The sequence below is a fragment of the Erpetoichthys calabaricus genome, chromosome 12 (genome assembly GCF_900747795.2).
Source record: "Erpetoichthys calabaricus chromosome 12, fErpCal1.3, whole genome shotgun sequence".
Lineage (NCBI taxonomy): Eukaryota > Metazoa > Chordata > Cladistia > Polypteriformes > Polypteridae > Erpetoichthys > Erpetoichthys calabaricus.
The window spans coordinates 163,045,523-163,066,241 of NC_041405.2; the positions used below are offsets into that span (position 1 = coordinate 163,045,523).

At 47.0% G+C, this 20,719-nt stretch overlaps 1 protein-coding gene across 1 annotated transcript in view; it reads right to left on the reverse strand.

The window, feature by feature from the left end:
* The window catches only part of arid3a (AT rich interactive domain 3A (BRIGHT-like)), a 48,169-nt gene extending 29,102 nt beyond the window's left edge, over positions 1 to 19,067 (reverse strand). Inside the window, 1 exon segment of the mRNA XM_028816671.2 lies at positions 17,978 to 19,067. The gene's annotated coding sequence lies outside the window, so the exon portion shown is untranslated.
* Between the last annotated feature and the right edge of the window lie 1,652 nt (positions 19,068 to 20,719).

Consider the following 20,719-nt stretch of genomic DNA (forward strand, 5'->3'; position numbering starts at 1 on the left):
GCACATGATGCTAAATGTCCTTGCAGATATGCACTTTATCTGCACAGTTACTACAGGATTCTTGCCATGGTACTTAACCCCATCTTTGACAAGCCCATTACTCCAATTCAACAAACCAATAACGAGTAAGTGCACTGGCACGTCTGTTGGTCGCTCAGGAACAGCTCAAGGACATTGTTTGGGCCTGGCCAGTACCTGAACAGGAGGACAATCAGAGAAAATTTGGATTACTGCTGGAAGATGAGTTGGTGAGGCAAATTGGGGGACACTTACCCCTGAGTGTGGACCCCAGCACCACAGTGCAGTACCAGGGACACTGTGCTATAAAAGTGCCTTCCTTCAGGTGAGAAGTGAAACTGTGGTCCTGATATCTTTGGAAAGGAGTAGGGTGTTTCCCAATGTCCTGGCTAAACTGCCCACCCTGCCCTTGTCCATTCTGGCCCTCTAATCACCCCATGTCCCTAACTGGCTAACTCTCACTCTGCCCTTCACCATCTAATAGCGAGTGTGTGGCGAGCGTATGGCTGTTGTTGCAAAATCCACATGGATGCTGCACTTTGGTGGTGGATAAAGTGACACCACTACTGTATATGTAAAGCACGTTTGTTTATCTAGAAAAAATGCTATATAATATCTTTCTGCTCATTCAGAACTCCCACAGTTATTTCTAATTTAAGGAGCAGAACAGCATAGAAAAAATATTTAATAAGGGGAAGCATTCACAATATCTGACACACAAAGTTACAACTTGAGCCACGAGTGAATAACTTGCAGCCTGTCCCTTCTTAGACTGTGACTTGTCTCCACCTCAGCAAAGTTAACTTCCTCTACTTAAAGCTGGTATTATAATGTGATCAGTGATGCCTTTCATGCTTTAGAAACAGATAACGCAAGGGAGCCATGACAAGACTTGCCTTGCAGTGGCATTCTGGCCCTGATCCTTACACTCTGCCTTACATTACAACAACCCACACGCTCTTACTGAACGGTTTGGTTAAGTTAGGCCTTCTGTTGCTTTTCCAGTAGCAGCAGGTACAAGCACAGGCTGTGCAGACCGGTCTCCAGGTGTTATTCCATTGGAAGCAGGAGCTCTGAAGTCTTCATTACATTCAACAGAAATTTACTTAGCAGCTATGGAGGACATTAGAGCATTACCAACTGCCCGGAGGACATTAGAGCATTACCAACTGCCCAGAGGACATTAGAGCATTACCAACTGCCCAGAGGACATTAGAGCATTACCAACTGCCAAGTGCCCTTTTGGAGTTTGTTTTGTTTTTTTTTTGGAGTGACCACATTTTGATTAAAGTTATCAAAGATAAAATATACAGTAGAACAAAAAAAAACTGAAAGAATGGATATGCCCAAATAGTGCCTGACGGCATATGCATCCAAGGACTGCACCATACAACCAGAAACAATGGCTCACCACTGCCAAATAAGGAGCTGCTGCTTATCAGATTTCTGCTATAAATTAATCGGACTTCAAAAGAGAATCTCAAGACTATTAGGACTATAAGAAAATAACCATGGAAGGGAATGCTGGACTTTTAAAAACAATTATTTTACCTAAAGTACTGTACTTAGGAACTATTTATTTGCCACACAAGACAACTTTAAATGATATAAGAAAATGTGTTTTTAGGGGGCTATTTAAATCAACCCCTTTTCAGAGAAAAAGTCACAAAGAGCAGGAGGGGGGGAACTTTACAGAGTGTCCAAGAAATACTGAAACTAAAGTATGTAACGATAATTATAAATATGGCACAAAGAGGAAAACCTGGGCAGCACGGTGGTGCAGTGGGTAGCACTGCTGCCTCACAGTTAGGAGACCTGGGTTCGCTTTCTGGGTCCTCCCTGCGTGGAGTTTGCATGTTCTCCCAGTGTCTGCGTGGGTTTCCTCCCACTGTCCAAAGACATGCAGGTTAGGTGCATTGGTGATCCTAAATTGTCCCTAGTGTATGCCCTGTGGTGGGCTGGCGCCCTGCCCAGAGTTTGTTTCCTGCTTTGTGCCCTGTGTTGGCTGGAATTGGCTCCAGCAGACCCCCTGTGACCCTGTGTTAGGATATAGCGGGTTGGATAATGGATGGATGGAAAACCTGATGACAGCGCAAAATGTATGATTGCAGGGGCACCAAGAAGACAAAACCATATAACCCCACAACCTTTAAAAGGCCAAAGGACTGTATGACTAAAGGTAGCTCAAACCCAAAGGAAAACGGGTCACTGGGCAAAGATGAAGAAAAAAACTAAAAAAAAAAGATTTCAACTATTTAAGAGGACAGTGACCCAAAATGGACATATTGGACAGAAAAAACAACATGCCACCTAATGTCACTTTGCCCAAGGAATTTACAAAGAAGTAAAAATCTTTCCAGGGTCTCAGTACCTAAAGAAGCAGTGCTGTGCGGTGCTCTTAAAGATTACGAATACAACATTTATTTCGATTGCACAGTTCCATACAACAATATAGTTCAAAGTGCTTTCTTTTACAAGAAAATAAAAACAATTCAGATAAGGCAATGATATTAAGAATAAGTAATGACAAACCAAGGTCAGGTCACAGAAAAACAAAATGAAAAGTGAAGCAGATAAGGTGCGGATAAAAATACATTCGGATAAAGAAACATCATGGGAAGAGGGGGGCTTGAGGGGTAAGCAAAAGAATATTCGGAAAAAAAAAAAATGGCATTTAGTTGAACCAAAAATAAAACGTTTCGCTTTTTCTAGGCAGACAAAGGTGATGTGCGGGCTAAACGGCGAGTGTTAGCGCTCTGCTCATTGAATCGGTGGTCATCCGAATAAACTACGACAGCTCATAGTGACTGAAAGAGAAACCGATATTAACAAGCAATGCTTTTAGCAAATAACGGATTTTAAAGATGAAATAAGAAACATAAAGTGTACTTGGTTCATATATAAAACTTACAATTTGACCAAAGAAGCAGGAAAACTTCCTTTTTAGATGGATTCATGGATTGTAAAATTAATTCACAATACACATAAGTCGTTACAAAGCTTAGACCAAGAAGTGATCAATTCACGGGTCTTCCACGCGAAAGCAAGCCTGGCGTCGCCACCACTGTACACAGACAGATACACTTACGTTCATTTTGAAAGCTCCTACTCGAGTGTTTTATTTTAATTTACGTGTTTTCAGGACGCTCGTTTCTGCCATCATCCTAACTCTCTGCTTCAATGTCACTACGTCGTGGGCTTCATCGCTGCTCCTCCTATGGAAGTCAACCACGAGCGGCAAAAAGCACTTCGCGACATCACGTCTCGTCTCCATGACAACACGGACAAGAAGGCAAGCACTGCTCACCGGCACAGTGCGGCCTTAAGGGGGCCTTCCTGGGTCGGAGTCTCCACACTGGAGGATTATTCGAGTCGGCTAAGCCCCCCACGACCCAACTCTTAACAAGTGGATAGCCGGGCGGAGCTCTGCAGTTAAGACTCCATTAGCATCCATTGGAGTCAACTCCGGGGCAGAGGCTTGGGGACGCGGAGATTCACTCGCTCCAAACACTGGGGGGAAAGAAAAGAAACACCCAAACCAACCTGAGGCACAGACAGTTATGTTTCTGGAAGACAGGCAAATAAAAAGGACGGTGGAAATAACGTGGCGCTAGTGAATGACAACAATTAAAAACACCGATCACGTCTCTGCACCACTGTATTACGCCAATAATACAAACTCGGCTTTCTCGTGCAGGCTGAACTGCTGCTCAGAAAGGCCAGCCGAAGGCGGCCATAGCAGGGCACTACGACCACGTGTTCGACTGCCGCCTTGACGCTCATTGGTCAGTTTCGGGCGCGGAGAGCAAAGAGATCGCAGCTACAGAACGGAAGGAGGAGTCTCGCTGGAAGGACTACCGCCGGGTGAGTTTGCACGCGTTTTATGCCCGAACGAGCTCATCCACATCAACACTTTCTATTTACTTTCAGAGGCAGCAGTTTGTGTCCGCGAATGCTCGCATCAAACGTCCTTTAGCGTGTTTTTGAAACTCTCATCTTGTGGACTGCTGGCCGTCTTCGCGATTACGGCAGGCCCGCTGTCTTCGTGTCAGGTCTCACTCAATCTAATGGGAAAGATTTTTTTTTTAATAATTCGTACACATACTTACTAAGTATGCAGTTCGAATGGAACTTTTCAAGCGTTATCTAAAATTGAAATTTAAAGAGTTCCAGGTAAAATGACACCTTTTATTGGCTAACTAAAATGATTATACAGTATGCAAGCTTTCGAGGCAACTCAGGCCCCTTCTTCAGGCCAGATGTGATCAGGGGGTAGAGAAGCGGCATGAGTTGCCTCGAAAGCTTGCATATTGTAATCTTTTTAGTTAGCCAATAAAAGGTGTCATTTTGCTTGGCTTTTCTCCACATTCATAATGGCTAACACGGTACAACACCCTAGTACGAAAGAGTTCCAGGTTTACGTAAACCTTGTAACTTTGGCACATTAAGATACAACTTTAACGTCCAAAGCACACCTCGGGTTTGATTGTTTGAGAAGTTTTAAGCAAATCGGCGCTCAAATCATCAAGTTACAGCAGACTGTTCTGTCATCTTCAGTTTTAGCTTAAATTCTAAATTCTTGTAAATGTGCACCGTTGTCTGCAACATGGATGGCAGAAAGCACGTGAGGCAGGCAGGACACCGCGAGTGTAAATCCGTACGCCAAAGTAGTCCGTTCGTGCGCGGATACGGGGGTCACTCGCGGGCACAACACCGGCGTTAAGTGACACTACAGTGCGAAGGGCTTCCAGTGTCACTTCTCCAAATCTAATTTGCATTTCGCCCGATTGTTGTCTCGGTTAATGACTTCCTTGGCATAGGCCCGCAGTGCCCGATAAGCCAGTAGTTTTAAACGCGCCTCGTGCCACTTTATAACTAGCGTTTGCTTTGACTCTCATGTAGGGGCAAAGGTGGCAGTTCATTCCCGACTGTAAAAAGGACTTTGCTTCTTTCTAGTAAATGTTAAAACTTAAAAGTTTACTTGTTACTTGATTACATCTTGCCTGAAGAAGGGGCCTGAGTTGCCTCGAAAGCTTGCATATTGTAATCTTTCTAGTTAGCCAATAAAAGGGGTCATTTTGCTTGGCTTTTCTCTACATTCATAATGGCTAACACGGTACAACACCCTAGTACTACTTGTTACTCGATAAAGCAAAGGTGGAAGTCAGGGTTTGTGGAAGTCATTCATTTTCACCGCTTTATAAATTACAATTTAAACTGCAGTGTGTACCCCCGGGGAGCCAGACAGGTGGGCAATGTGGCTCACTTCATCACATTTTTTTTTTTTTTTAATATTTTTATTTTATTAATTTTCATTGTAATCATTCCATACAAACAGATCAATTTATAACCCAACAAATTTGAAGACTAATCAAACCCCACCCCTGAGAAGGAGAGCTTAGCTATCGGAAAATTGCTTTAGGCTTTTTAATAAGGCAACATTAAACAAAAGAAAGGGAGAAGTGAATATCTATGTAAATAAGAGATGGAGAAGGGAGTTAAATGCAATAATAGTTATTTCTCTTATTCTAAAATAATATTGATTAAATCCTGCCATGTTTTGAAAAAATGTTGTACAGATCCTCTAACTGAAAATTTGATTTTTTCCAATTTCAAATAATATAAAACATCGGTTTCCCACTGACTTATAAGAGGAGAATTAGGATTCTTCCAATTTAACAAAATAAGTCTGCGTGCCAAAAGTGTAGTGAATGCAATCACCGTTTGCTTGTCCTTACTCTACTTCAAGTCCATCTGGAAGAACACCGAACACAGCTGTTAATGGGTTAGGAGGGATTGTGATACCAAGGCTGTCTGAGAGGCACTTAAAAACTTTTGTCCAAAATGATGTTAGTTTAGTGCAGGCCCAGAACATGTGACCCAGTGAGGCACTTCATCACATTTTAAGAAGTCCATCCATCCATCCATTTTCCAACCCGCTGAATCTGAACACAGGGCCACGGGGGTCTGCTGGAGCCAATCCCAGCCAACACAGGGCACAAGGCAGAAACCAATCCCGGGCAGGGTGCCAACCCACCACAGGACACACACACAAACACACCAAGCACACACTAGGGCCAATTTAGAATCGCCAATCCACCTAACCTGAATGTCTTTGGACTGTGGGAGGAAACTGGAGTGCCCGGAGGAAACCCACACAGACACGGGGAGAACATGCAAACTCCACGCAGGGAGGACCTGGGAAGAGAACCCGGGTCTCCTAACTGCGAGGCAACAGCGGTACCCACTGCGCCACCGTGCTGCATTTTAAGAAGTCAATTCCAGTATTAAGCAAAGGGAACATTAAATACACATTCACTCTAACTCTTTACGATTTTGTTTTACATTTAACACATTAACGACTTGGGAGAATTTTAATCTTTGGTTCCAATTTATTTATTAAAGTAAGCCGTTTGTATATTTGTTTCAAAACAAGAAGATGATGTATTAGGCGAAGTTCTTCTTTCCCTCAGTAATAGCAGTAGTAACTTTAGTGTATGGCAGTTTCTTTCTGATTGAACAAATTAATGAGGCTCCTTTTTTTAAATGTTTGGAACAAATTTGAACAAATTAATGAGGCTCCTTTTTTTAAATGTTTGGAACAAATTAGCCACTCAATAAGCCAAGGCTTAAGCACAACGAAATCCACATGCTGATGCATCATTACAGTTGTTGCTCACCACACAGGTGTGATTACCATGGTAAAAATTTCAATATTAAAAACGTAACCAACTTCAGTCAGGTCAATGGCTCCTTCTCACTTGACAAGTTTTTCACTAAATCTGCTTACATTTTTAATAATGAAGTATGCAGTTTTCTGTAAATCCTCTCTTCGTCCTTTACAGGGTCACAGAGCACATTTAGCCCATCCCAGGAATACTAGGCTTAAGGCAGGAGTCGGCTCTGGAGGAGATGCCAGTCCATCACATCTCACACACACCTGTTAACCTAACGTGTCTGTCATCAAGATTTGGGAGGAGGCTGAAGAAAACATGCAGACATAGTAAGGAAGAGCAGATTACTATGCATGTTTAGACACAAGACCCCTCCGAGTCAAATCAAGTAGGCTGTGATATGTGCCAATTTGAAATTGAAGTTATTAACTATGAGAAAACACATGTCCTTGGCACTGTGTATATGTCTATCCATTAATATTCACAGTTTTGGCAACAAATGTCTCAATGTGAGTTATGCATTAAAAAGAACACCAGTCCAATTCCGCATCCATTTCCACACCGGGCAAATTTAACAAAGCATTTCTTTGAGATGTTGGCAAAAAAACTGCACCCAGAGACAATGTGCAGACAGCACAGACTAATAAGCACATAAAAGCTGCAGTGCCTTTTAACGTATCATTTCAAGATAAGCGCTCTAAAAGCACTGAAATCTGAGCCATCAAACACACTCTTCCATAACATCCACCTCCAGGGAGCATAGATAGTGATCACTATATTCTGTATTACACATGGGAACATTTAATTTTAAATTGTGTTTTACATTAAAATGTTTCATATTTCAGTTCTCCCTGATTTACAGTTTAAGAGATAAAATTTGATAGGAATAAAGGGAGGGATGCATAGTGGCAGAGTGGTCTCGTACAGGGTCACGGGAATTTGGGGCAAACCCAGCAGTCACACAGCTGAAGTGGAAACCTCCTCGTCTATTTCTATAAGTTGCTAGATGTGATATTGAGACAGAGCAGCCATTACTTAACGTAACAACGGGTCTCCTCTGATCGTTCTTACAGTTAACGCTGCTAGGTCAAGGCTCTCAAAAACGACATGCGAGGCCTGGGCTGGTGTGAAAGTTTAACCAAGCGTGTTTAACATAAATGTTATTGGTTACAAGATCTTATTCAAGTTCAGACATTGTGTGTCTTGATGTCGGCATTTCCATCACTAAAAGTCGAATTTGAACTAAGTCTGTGGAGTCTTTTGATATACACAAGTACAATTATAGTGCAGTTTAAAACTAATGATGGCCTGTAGAATAGACTTTTGAGTAGAACTGAAGGGTAAAGTACTCACACATCTTGGAGTGAACTCCAGAGGCAAACTGTGACAGAGGAGTTGCAATTTCAAAGTGCCCTGCAAGAAGATTGTGCCAAATCACAGTTGACGTGGCAGCAGGTTTTGGTTTTCCTTTTCAAGTTTAAAACACAAAACACATAGCAAGAGTTAACTTGCTCCGATGTAGAAAAGAGCTTTCCGGAACTTTCCTTGCCTTCATTTATTCAAGACACAGTGATAGCCACATACAGCCCAGGCAGCGGTGTAAGCTAATTTCATCTGGTGGTCTTCACTGTGAACTACTGATTAGCAAAGGGGCAGCACTATCAGAGCAGCCGCATGACCTGCTCCATGCACTAACCTGGTGCCAGCATGTTATTAGGCTCCCATTACTAGAGGTCTCAATGTAAATTTCCAGATATCAGGGGGCGTGAGTCACGTTTTAAAATGTGTCAGCCATATATTGACTTGCCTATAAGATTTCTCCGAGTCATTAACCTGAAACCTCCTATCAATTTACCTCAAGGTGATATCCTTGCCATTTACACAGTTTTCAAGAACAGTTTGTAATTGCCGCTATATATGGAATTCCTCTTTATCATCATTTCCTTGCAGACTGGGAGAGCTAAAGTATACTGGTGCTGCAATGTGAGCATTTGTCACTGCTTGGCCGTAAATGTCTCATTTTACAGGGTCAGCAATCGGCATCTTGTGAGAAGGGATGTGCTCCTCTGAAAGGCTGCTAGCTGTGGCGTCAACAGCCCTGTTGTTCACATTGAGTCATAAGCATGGAAAGCAGGGGTACAGAATGCTCCTTGTAATTGATGAAGGCTGCAACTTGGGGACAGAGGCATGGGAGCCCTCGGCACACCTCTGGCTGGTTTTCATTGCTTTGAATCTAATAATAATAATTATTATTCTTTTACATTTACAGTGGTGTGAAAAACTATTTGCCCCCTTCCTGATTTCTTATTCTTTTGCATGTTTGTCACACAAAATGTTTCTGATCATCAAACACATTTAACCATTAGTCAAATATAACACAAGTAAACACAAAATGCAGTTTGTAAATGGTGGTTTTTATTATTTAGGGAGAAAAAAAAATCCAAACCTACATGGCCCTGTGTGAAAAAGTAATTGCCCCCTGAACCTAATAACTGGTTGGGCCACCCTTAGCAGCAATAACTGCAATCAAGCGTTTGCGATAACTTGCAATGAGTCTTTTACAGCGCTCTGGAGGAATTTTGGCCCACTCATCTTTGCAAAATTGTTGTAATTCAGCTTTATTTGAGGGTTTTCTAGCATGAACCGCCTTTTTAAGGTCATGCCATAGCATCTCAATTGGATTCAGGTCAGGACTTTGACTAGGCCACTCCAAAGTCTTCATTTTGTTTTTCTTCAGCCATTCAGAGGTGGATTTGCTGGTGTGTTTTGGGTCATTGTCCTGTTGCAGCACCCAAGATCGCTTCAGCTTGAGTTGACGAACAGATGGCCGGACATTCTCCTTCAGGATTTTTTGGTAGACAGTAGAATTCATGGTTCCATCTATCACAGCAAGCCTTCCAGGTCCTGAAGCAGCAAAACAACCCCAGACCATCACACTACCACCACCATATTTTACTGTTGGTATGATGTTCTTTTTCTGAAATGCTGTGTTCCTTTTACGCCAGATGTAACGGGACATTTGCCTTCCAAAAAGTTCAACTTTTGGGAAAATACCTTGTGGACTGATGAGTCAAAAGTCTTTGCAATCATTGAGATGTTTCTTAGCAAAATTGAGACGAGCCCTAATGTTCTTTTTGCTTAACAGTGGTTTGCGTCTTGGAAATCTGCCATGCAGGCCGTTTTTGCCCAGTCTCTTTCTTATGGTGGAGTCGTGAACACTGACCTTAATTGAGGCAAGTGAGGCCTGCAGTTCTTTAGACGTTGTCCTGGGGTCTTTTGTGACCTCTCGGATGAGTCGTCTCTGCACTCTTGGGGTAATTTTGGTCGGCCGGCCACTCCTGGGAAGGTTCACCACTGTTCCATGTTTTTGCCATTTGTGGACAATGGCTCTCACTGTGGTTCGCTGGAGTCCCAAAGCTTTAGAAATGGCTTTATAACCTTTACCAGACTGATAGATCTCAATTACTTCTGTTCTCATTTGTTCCTGAATTTCTTTGGATCTTGGCATGATGTCTAGCTTTTGGGGTGCTTTTGGTCTACTTCTCTGTGCCAGGCAGCTCCTATTTAAGTGATTTCTTGATTGAAACAGGTGTGGCAGTAATCAGGCCTGGGGGTGGCTACGGAAATTGAACTCAGGTGTGATACACCACAGTTAGGTGATTTTTTAACAAGGGGGCAATTTTTCACACAGGGCCATGTAGGTTTGGATTTTTTTTCTCCCTAAATAATAAAAACCACCATTTAAAAACTGCATTTTGTGTTTACTTGTGTTACATTTGACTAATGGTTAAATATGTTTGATGATCAGAAACATTTTGTGTGACAAACATGCAAAAGAATAAGAAATCAGGAAGGGGGCAAATAGTTTTTCACACCACTGTATATAGTGCTTTTCTCACTACTCAAAGCGCTCTCCACACAGGGAGGACCTGGGAAGCGAACCCACAATCTCCTTACTGCAAAGCAGCAGCACTACCACCACTGCGCACACCTCTGTCTAATCTGCTAATTAAAATGTTCTTGACTGTAAAAGGTTAGCTAAAATAAAGGAAACTGATGTGCAGTTTTCCTCCACATTAATCTGTAAAACCTTTAAAGACAGAGAGGCATCTACTGAAAAGGCCCAATGTCTCATCGTAAAGGCAAAACAGCCAAGCTGCGTTCATCCTAAGGGAGGAGAACAGCATTTGCACAAAGCCTAGCGAGTTAAGTCTGGTTCAAACTGCAAGCCATTGTCATCAGTGTGGATTTAAAATTACGCAAAGGTGCTCCACAACTTTTGTAAGGTAAACAGAGTCCCAAGACATGAGGGAGGGAGTACAGGACTTGTCCGATTTCTTTAATCTTGCAGTTGAAACTGTGCTCAGTAGAGAAAAACAAACACCACCGAGCCCTCAGGGCAGAATGTGTGCCAGAAAAGCAGCCAGCCAGCCATCTGCAGTACTTGTCTGAATTTGAAACACGCTTTACTTTACTTTACCCCATCTGTCAAGGATGATCAGAACCGGTCTTTCAGGGTAACGTCTGCACAATCGCTAAAGGGTAAGGCGAACGTATGCAGGCTTGCCACTGTAATGAACCTCTCTTGACGGTGGTAATGGTGTCAAGAAAGTAGTGAACTGGACCAGCATAGCACTTATCAAGAAGAGCAAAGAGAGTGGAGGCCATCAGCACTTGCTCACAGGTGACATTCCTTCCTGTCCACTATGTATTCCAGATGATCCCTCCACTTCTGTGACTCGGTCAGAGCTTACAGTGTGTTCACACCATCCACAATCATTCTGAGAAATGAGTTCAGATAAATACAGAAACAGCCCAGCAGCAGCGTATTAAAGAGAGCAGGCACGGCACCCACAGGAAGGCTGCTGTCAGGCGAGCCCTTTTGATTAACAAGCCACCCTGTCTACTTCTCTTGCCCCTTTCCCTTTTCACTTCAACCAGGGGGCTGTACAAGACTGACCCCACTTATGCTGAGCTGCCACCAGACAGTAGCTTACTAATTGTGTCGGGTTTGGGGTTTCATTGAATACCTGAGCCTAAATTGTCCCTAGTGTGTGCACCCTGCGGTAGGCTGGCACCCTGCCTGGAGTTTGCTTCCTGCCTTGCGCCCTGTGCTGGCTGGGATTGGCTCCAGCAGACCCCCCATGACCCTGTAGTTAGGATATAGCGGGTTGGACGATGGGTGGATGAATGAATACCCGAGTTCACTCTGGCCTGCTCGGACTACACAGACATGGAGTTTGTGCAAGCTGAACAGAAGACCCCAAAACTGATTTGGGTCATTTCCGTCCTGTAGGTGGTATGACCTCAATGATTTATGATTTTGTCACAGTATGTTGAAGTAAACACCTAATTTGCATGTGCGATTTCACCAAGTACAAAAACATACTTGGACACTGTGTGGAAGGCACTATAAAAGAGAGCGCGCATACAGATGCCTCACTTTCCAGAGACAAAGGAGAAAGAGGTGGGAATGTGGGGACTGCTTCTTCTTTGGTTTTTACACTTGTGAGATGGCAGGCTTTTCAGCACAAATCAGAACCCCATTAAAGCCTGAGAGAGGCACGGGTGGGACAGGCACCAACCTACCATTGGCGCACCAGCTTCAGACACAGAAGAGCTTTCTGGTGCCATGTAGCAAATGGAGTTGTCAGCAGCACAGGGCTTTCCAGTAAGAAGACATCAACTTCCCTTTTTGGCAGCTGCAGGAAAGCTTGCTCAGTCGCTCTCGTGCGGGCACAGGGAGGCTCCGCTTTGTAGCTGTGCTGCAGACACGCAAGCCAAATATCCGTGGAGGGCAGGGCCAGCGAGGTGACAATGACACACACACACAGCTTGTTAGTCAGTCTTCAGGCAGCTTTATGACCAACTGCTCTCTCAAGCTGCCGTCCTACTGTCAGCTGTAGTAATAGTAGTGGCATTGGCACATGTGTGTGCTCTCTCACATCCTAGACTGCAAGATAAATGCAACTTGCTCCAAAACATGATGCCTCCTGGGTGCTGAACAGGCTTGCAGAACTTCCAGTCCAGTGCACCCTAAAAGGGGACCTTGGCACCATCCAGGGAGTGCCAGTTACTAGTCCAGCCAGTCAAGGGTGAGCAGAGTTCCCTTACTCCCAGACGTGACTACAGCACTGCCACTCAATACGTTTACTTCTACGCAGGCCTAGCAGTCCATTCAGTCAAGTATCAAAATGCGAGCCCACTCTTTCTGGGCAGTGGCACATAGGCGAGCGCTGCCATGTTATAAACCCCTGACAGATATGGGCAGGCGATGTTTCAGAATTCAACTGAAGTCTGATCCCCCCAGGGTTCCACCAAATGTCCTCTTGGCAGTCTCGTCTTGTGGCAGGCTAAACCAACAGAAGTGAATTCTGGAATCCTCGAACCACGGAAGGAAGCTGGAAGTTTTCAGGTCAGGTAGTTCTGAGTGGAGGTGTGTGGCACCTTGTTTAGCACATGCGCGACAGTATTTCACTATACACGTGACAACAAGGACCCTAGAAACTGCTTCTGTATCTGCTCGTGTGGGACAAGTAGGCCATCATTCAGGACAACTCTCCCAGTGTGTGGAGAACCCCCACAAACCAGCAGCAGACATCGCGTGGACTTCATTTGATCTCCACTGAGGTGCCGAAAAGCTACCAGACACACAGAAGAAGTGGGGGATTTGCCTTGTCCCTTAATTAAGAGGGAGGACATTCCACCCAGCCGGTCCTCCATGCTCCCTGTTGGCAGCCCGCTCTCTAAGGGCCACCTCAGGCTTGAAGGCCAATCCTGTTAAACTTGAATGACTTTTAGATTTGTCGGCCAGTTAAGCGCCTCGCATATGCTGCACTTAACAACTCGCATTCATCTTAGAAACGTTTGTAGCATACACACCGTGAAGACCCCCAAGGAGCCAACAATGGCCCTGGGGGCATTGCTGCCATCTCTGCCTGCAAAATATATGTGACGTCTACCGGCAGACACTTAAATCTCTGACCACAGAAGATGAGGGACAGCAGAGAGAAACACGGAGCAGAGTCCAAACTTCGACAGATGAAGACGCGTCACCCCCTCTGGTGATTTAGCTTTCCGATCCTCCATTTTGTAAACTCGCGTAGGCAGAGCAGAGGTGAGGGGAAGCTGGAGCCTATCCCAGCAAGCATCAGGATTAAGGCGCCAAGCCCATGTGTCAGGGGTCACCAATCTGCACATCTGGAACATCTGAAGGAAACCCACTCGGCCACGGGGAGGAGAACATCCTCACTCCACACAGGGACCACCTTGGACGCAAACCCGGGTCAAAAGCCAAAGGGACAAGCGAGGTCCAAAAGGTGTTGACCCCAAAATGACTCTCCTGTCTGCATCAGAAAGATGAAGCGAGGTTGCATTTCATTTTAAAGGGGAAAAAACGCAGCAAACGGTCGCCCGAAGGGCCTGGGGGGAGTTGGGGGGGGTGGTTATGCAGGGTGTGGTTCTGTGGCAGCCATGTGAAGAAAGGCTTAGATGTTCTGTCTCACCTGTACCTTATTGTCCTCTACTAGAGGTCTGTGACCCCCCCAAGTGACTGAGTACTGTGGTGTGACACCAGAAAAGACAACAGGCAGTAAACGGGGCAGACCCAGAGGGTAAGAAGAGGGGGTCTTTGGAAGGCACTGGGTGGGTTTGAGAGTTCAAAGAAATGTTAAGCTGGAGCAACTCGGGGACAACAAATTGCAGTGCTCAAGTGTTAGGAGGCACACAAGTGACTGGTGGTCCTAATGACTCCCTCATGAGAGCCGAGGAAGGGTGCAGACAGCACAAGTCCAACCCAGTAGACGGTCCGCACTCGCTTCCATCAAGTCAAATTTCAAGTGCCCACCAGCTAGAACTGAACCCTGGGCTCCGTGCCACCTCTCAGCTCAAACTCAACTTACAGGCTTCATGTGTGCTTTCAAATTCAAATGCAAGTATGGCTGGCTCAAGGGGGCATCTCTTTGGGGCAGTGATGTCTCAGTTATGACCCCGAGTGTCCACAGGTTGCTGTCACATTCCTAAAGGTTAGTGCCGGATGATGGCTTGGTTGGCTCGGAGCTCACTTAATTAACAGATGAAGTGCTGTGATTAGACACTAAGTTGGCACCAGAGAGTGCCAATATGTCACTTGTTGGTTGGACCCACGTGTAACAAAGTCCCTGACAACACAACTACCTGACAGAGGAAAGAAGCTGTGGCGACGCAGCAGGACGTCGAGTTGGCAGGATGGCATGGCCTTTCCTTTCAAGCTGCGGCTTTTGTAATGTGCGAGGCTTCTGTGTTGATGTGGACAAGCCAGGCTTTCATGTGGTGTCACTAACACAGGAGGTGAGCCATCGACTTTGGATAAAGCTCAGCTCTGCAAAGTGGCAAGACGACATGGGCACACTTTCCCAGTCTAATGACACAAGGCAGCACAGTGAGATAGCTGGCATGAAGCCTTCCAAAAGCTTTAAGAAATCTGAAAAAGGAAACCCTGCCAGAATCTGGGAGGGGCAGTGGCAGCCAGTCAGACAAGCTGGCAGCAAAAGTGCAGCTCTGTGCCAACAACAAAGGGTTATCTGCAGGCTATCAGGCGGCACTTTTGAGATGATAAACACAGCCAGCAGTGGGCCAAGCAGTCAGTGCAGGCGGCGAGGGGCTAAAATGAATGCCAGTCTCACCAATCTGTGGCATGACTGGAAGATAAGCTTGATCCATGCCAAGAAGAGCGGGCTTCACTAAACTGGGGCACCACGTGGGCCATGCACTGGCAGTCACAGACACGCGTGAATATGGAGCCATTGTGCAAAACTAACTTCCTGTAGTTCCTTTCTTGGCCTTCTGGTCATACCACTTTGTCACTTTCAGGGCCACAACAGTGGATGCCAGCCTACCAACCTTCCTGGTCCTCATCTGCAGGTAGGGTGTCACAACTGAGTGAGTTCTAGGTCCACTGGTGCCAAGTTCCACAGTCAGGCTGTGTGTATAGTGCCTTTCATACATGTGCCACAGAGCTGTGAGAATGCGTCCAATAACTCGAGCAGAGTGCATATTAGAGACATAAACCAGTGACACTTTATATAGTGCCTTTCATCGTGTTTTCAGTTACAAAGCTTCAAGGGATTAGAGGAAACATTTCAACAGACAAGTGGGCAATGCTTATAGTGCCTTACACAGGAATCGCATTCCAAAATGAGCCATGGAGAGAGCTGCAACGGGCAGTCATCTGACATGGCCAGTTGGCACAGAAATGTGCACACAGCTGACCACTGGCTGTACCTGTACAAGTGTCACCCACACAGTCAGCTCCACTGACTGCCATTATGGACCAGCAAATCAACGTGGTGCCACTTGTCACAGTTGATCCCTCTCCTGTCCAGCAGTACCATGTGGAGCTGGCATACAGACAGACCATGATTGGCGTTAAATGAGAACACAGTATATGGTGTATGGCTTCACATGGGCACCTGGTATTCTGTGACACAAAAGGCTGGGCACCGAGTCCCGCTTTAATGTGAGGGTCTCGGCCTCCTCCTTTCCTGCCATTTACTGGGCTGATGCCACCCTGAGCCTTTAGCAATACCCATCCTTTTAGGGGTTCAAGATGACTTTTTCCCCCTCTGTACTTCACCTTGAGGTGTTTCGCCAGGCAGATTCAACAATTTCAAGTAGAAGATGTTCTGCAAAGGGGCAGGTGGATTGGAGTCTTGTAGGCCAGGATGCCACATGGGCTTACAAGTTGTGCCACCTCCACGTTTTGATAGAAAAGGAAACAATGGCATTAGAAACACAAAATAACAAACCGCACAGTTGAACAGGAAAGCCCGAGTTTACAACAGCATGGAACAAAGAGCCACTTGGTGTGGCGCCATTCAAAATCATAATTCAGACTCACCTGGCCTAGGAGGGGGGGGGGGTTCAAAAAGGGAATGGAGTGGACTGAGAGGAAGTGCGACCCACAGTATGCCAGTTAGTGGATGACATGGATGGGTCCACCTCATTTAGACATCAACCCTGGGCCTCCTGGGGTGCCACGCCGAGGGTCGCCGAGCAGCCACGTGGCACAATGCCCGGTGTGCTACCCGATTGACAAGAAAGGCGAACGCGTGTCAACAGCTGATCTCGGGTGGGGGATGGTCGGCTCGGTCGGTGGGGGTGGGGACCAAAGAGTTTTCAAAAAAAAAAATACAAAGGCTACGTGATATCCGATTGGAAATCGATGGCTGTCATTGATCGAAATCAGTGCGAACCAAGATGGCCCAGGTGTGTCGAACCCGCGCGCATCCGCTCGAAACGGGAAAGGAGCGCACGTTATGACCCACATTTAGGGGGTCAAGAGAAAGACACAAAGCAGCCAGACGAGTTACATTGTATCGTGACTAATGGCACACGAGCACGCGACAGCAGAACACGGGGGAGTCAAAAAAAAAAAAAAACGAGAGGGGCAGCCGTGACCTCTCCATGTCCATCAACTTTTCTTGAATGGCCGGCTGAGTGACACTGAGATTTAAAGCGATCAGCTCGACAGTCAGCATCGGGAAGGACGAGTCCGGGCCTAGGAGATGTGGCCTAGCGGCTAAGGCGTTGGACTGTAATCTGCAATGTAAACAACCGCCCTGAACGCCGCGGTGGTCTTCGGGATTCAAAGACGCTACATAAACGGATCGGGACCGATTCTCGCCAAACGCCCGCCGCACAGCACCAACTCAGGCGTATTTACGGGACCACGCAATCCAAGCGAGCGAGTGCGCAGCACTAATCCCGCAAATCTGCGGTCAGATCGCCTTGAATCTGATTGTGCCCAGCAGGAGGGGGCACCCCGAAGCACACGTACCTTCCTCGCTCCGCCCGACCGGAATGATTCGGGTGCGAGAAGTCTTATTCAACTGGCTTCTTAATTTGCTGGAACGTCAATCGGACTGGTCGCCTCGCATTCGAACATTAAAGAGAAGACCCCCCCCGGCAAATCAAAGGGCTTCGTCCCGGACTTTCTGGCAGCCCATCTCCTCCTCCCCCACCCTCACTCACACTCACGCACTCCTAAATAATTAAAGGCCGGCGGTTTAGTGCAGGAGCTCCAACGTTAAAATCGCTAAGATTGCCCGTCCCGCATCTTAAATAATTCAGAGCCGCCGTAGCGCCAGGCTTCCCAAATAAAGGAAGGACCAATTGGGAAAGCCAAAAAACGATCGTAAATGCGAAAAGATAAGACAACAAAGAGGCGAACCCGGGAGGAAGGGCACTTGGTCCTCGGCGCGGAGCCCCCCAGTTCAAAGCGCTCGAGAGCCAAACATGCCACTTACCTAATCCGCTTCCGTCGATCTGGGCGAACTCTTTGGAACTTGAAAGGAGGGGTCGCATTCCGACCCCCCGCCCGGTGAATCCCTCTGGAAAACGAGCGCACTCCTCGGCGATCGAGCGGGACTGTGGCGTCCGGGACTACTTGGAAGGCATCGTCGTGTCGTGGCCCCGGTGTAAGGCGGGCTCGCGGCCTTCGGGTGACAAACGGCGAGCGATCTGATGCAAATTCCTAACCTCTGAATCAGAGGCCGACGCTGGGGGCCCGAGTGGCGAAGGGCGGGCTGAACAGAGCTCAAGGCACCGTCTCAAAAAAGGCCACCTCGGGAACCAGCGCCCAGCGCAGCCTCAAGCGACAGTCCGACTGCGATCAGCCTCCAGTGCTCGGGTGTGCCGCAAGACGGCAAAAGCCATCAATCGAGTCGCTGGAACGAAGCGATGAGCCGAGAAGCGCACGCGTTCAAGCGCTGGGGACTTTTAACAAGACCGCCGTAGTCCCTGCAGCGGAGGCGAGGACTTCGCAGGGCGCATGCGCGCTACCGTATTTCCTAGTGCGTGTGACAATAAACGAGCGAACGTGAGGAGGGGGCGGGGACACGCGTGATTTAACAAATAATGAGGGACGCCGCGTCGCCCACTTCTCCGTCCTCGGAGTCCGGGGCGGGGCCATGCGAGGGTCACCCCTGCTTGGTTATGAAATCTTTATTTGAGAACAGAAGCGACAAGCGAGCCGAAAACTTGAAAAGCCAGCAGTGCGGAAGAGAGAGACAGAAGTCGATTAATGAGGGGGGGCGGCCCGACCTTTGACCTCTCAAAGGCCACACTTCCTCCTCAGCTGGTGGAGCGCCCTGGCCCGTGCGACAGCTGCCCCCTTACCAAAACGCCCACCCGCCCCTTCCTGCCAGACCCGACATGTGCGGGGTGCCATTTGTATCCATGGAGACCAAGTCGGGCGTAGAGCGTCGCCTGCAGGTGTTAACGCGCAACTGAAAACAACCGCCGGCATTATGTCGAGCACAGCGGCGGTGGCGTCGACAGCCTGGCAGGGTACCTGGCAGAGGTGATCAGCGCACTTGTTACAGGGGTCACACCAACAGTCGGAGGGGCTTCAGCTGGAATGAAAGGAGGGTCCGAGCCCAAAAGTTCACCTTGAACCAGCAAAGAGAACAAATGTAGTAGACCACTCAGTATTCCCGGGGGGGTTAGGGGGGACACAACACTCAAGGGTGACATTTAATGGGTGGGTATGACATTTGGTTGCCATATGCTTAAAGACAACAATGGCAACTTAGAGCTCATTGTATAGTGGGCACAGACTGGAATGGGTTGACCCAGCAGGAAATCAGGACCTGGTCACAGCGGGGGTCTTAAGTCTGTGATGTTACAGGGGTGGGGGGGGCTTTAGAGATTTAAGTCCCTGACCTTTTAGTCCTTTTATTATTTATAATACCCCCCATGCTGCTTGATGTCCCATATGAGTGTAAATATCATAAAAGCCCCAAGGGGACCACCATCCCCCACTCTTCATTTATACCTAGACACCCATAAAGGGGGCTAAAGACCCCCATCCAATCAAAACTTAGAGATGCTCCTTTTTGCGTGGGGCCTGTCTGGTCTCCACCTGTTGACAGGCATCACTTCCTTCACCCGTAATGTGCAGTTGTAGTGTGTCTTTCAAAGTGCCATGGGGTGGTGGGCACTCCAGGGTCTTCACTTTACACTGTGGCCTCTAATAAAGTGTCACACTCCTCACATCCAAAGCTCACCCATGTTGTGCCCATGTCAGTTTCTCCATCCGTTTGTACCAGCTCATCATTTGTGAGGGTGGCACAATGGCACCTCATAGCTGCTGCTCGCTTGGTGTGTGGCAGCATGGTAGATGGCATCCTGTCCAGGGTTGGTTCCCCTGCACCGGATAAGTGGCTCCTCCACTGGCCATGTGCCATCATGTCTGTCCCTGTGCCCCACTGGCATCCTTTTGATTTTACTCAGCTGTTGTTCAGCCCTCTGGTTGGCAGATGTCCCGTCCAGTGTTGGGTCCTGCCTGGCACTTGAAGTTGCCAGGATTGCTCCCCCATGCCATGTGAATGTTGGGTCGTTTTATTTTATTTTTTCTCCTTTTCACTTTGTTTTCTAACTCACTTTGAATTCTTTTGTCATTTTGTATCCCTTGTTCTGTGCCCTCATCTTGGTGGAAGGGTGACACAAATAAAATTCCTGATCAGGTGGCAAATGTCACGTGAAAAAATAAAACACTTTAATGTTTAGATGGCACATCCAACACCCCGGGTTCAAATCCCACACCTGGTCACTACCCGTGTGTGGCCTGCATGGTCTCCCTGTGTGTATGTGGCATTTCCTCAAAGGTCCCCAGAGACGTGCAGTTTGAGGCCAGGCTGGCACTGTGTGCTTGTGGGTATGTGTGTGTGAGCCAGTGCCCCCAAGACCCCAACTTTCTTTTAATTGTCTTCATTTGAGGTCTTAACCTGTCTGCCAGCCAGCCCACCTGGCCACTGTGTGGCACTGATTACAGCTCAGCCTGTGACCGCTGGATACCCAGCTCTGACCCCAAGTTCAAATGGGGGGGGGGGGTCAGGCAAAATTTGAACCCTTCTTAGTCTGGTCGTTTCACTCACAAAAGTTTGTACCACAAGGAGAAGTGGACACAGGGGGTGCCCGCCCCAGCGAGGAGGTCAACAGCCATTCAAGGTGTGCCAGCTGAGGCACTCTGGGCATCCAATGAAGAG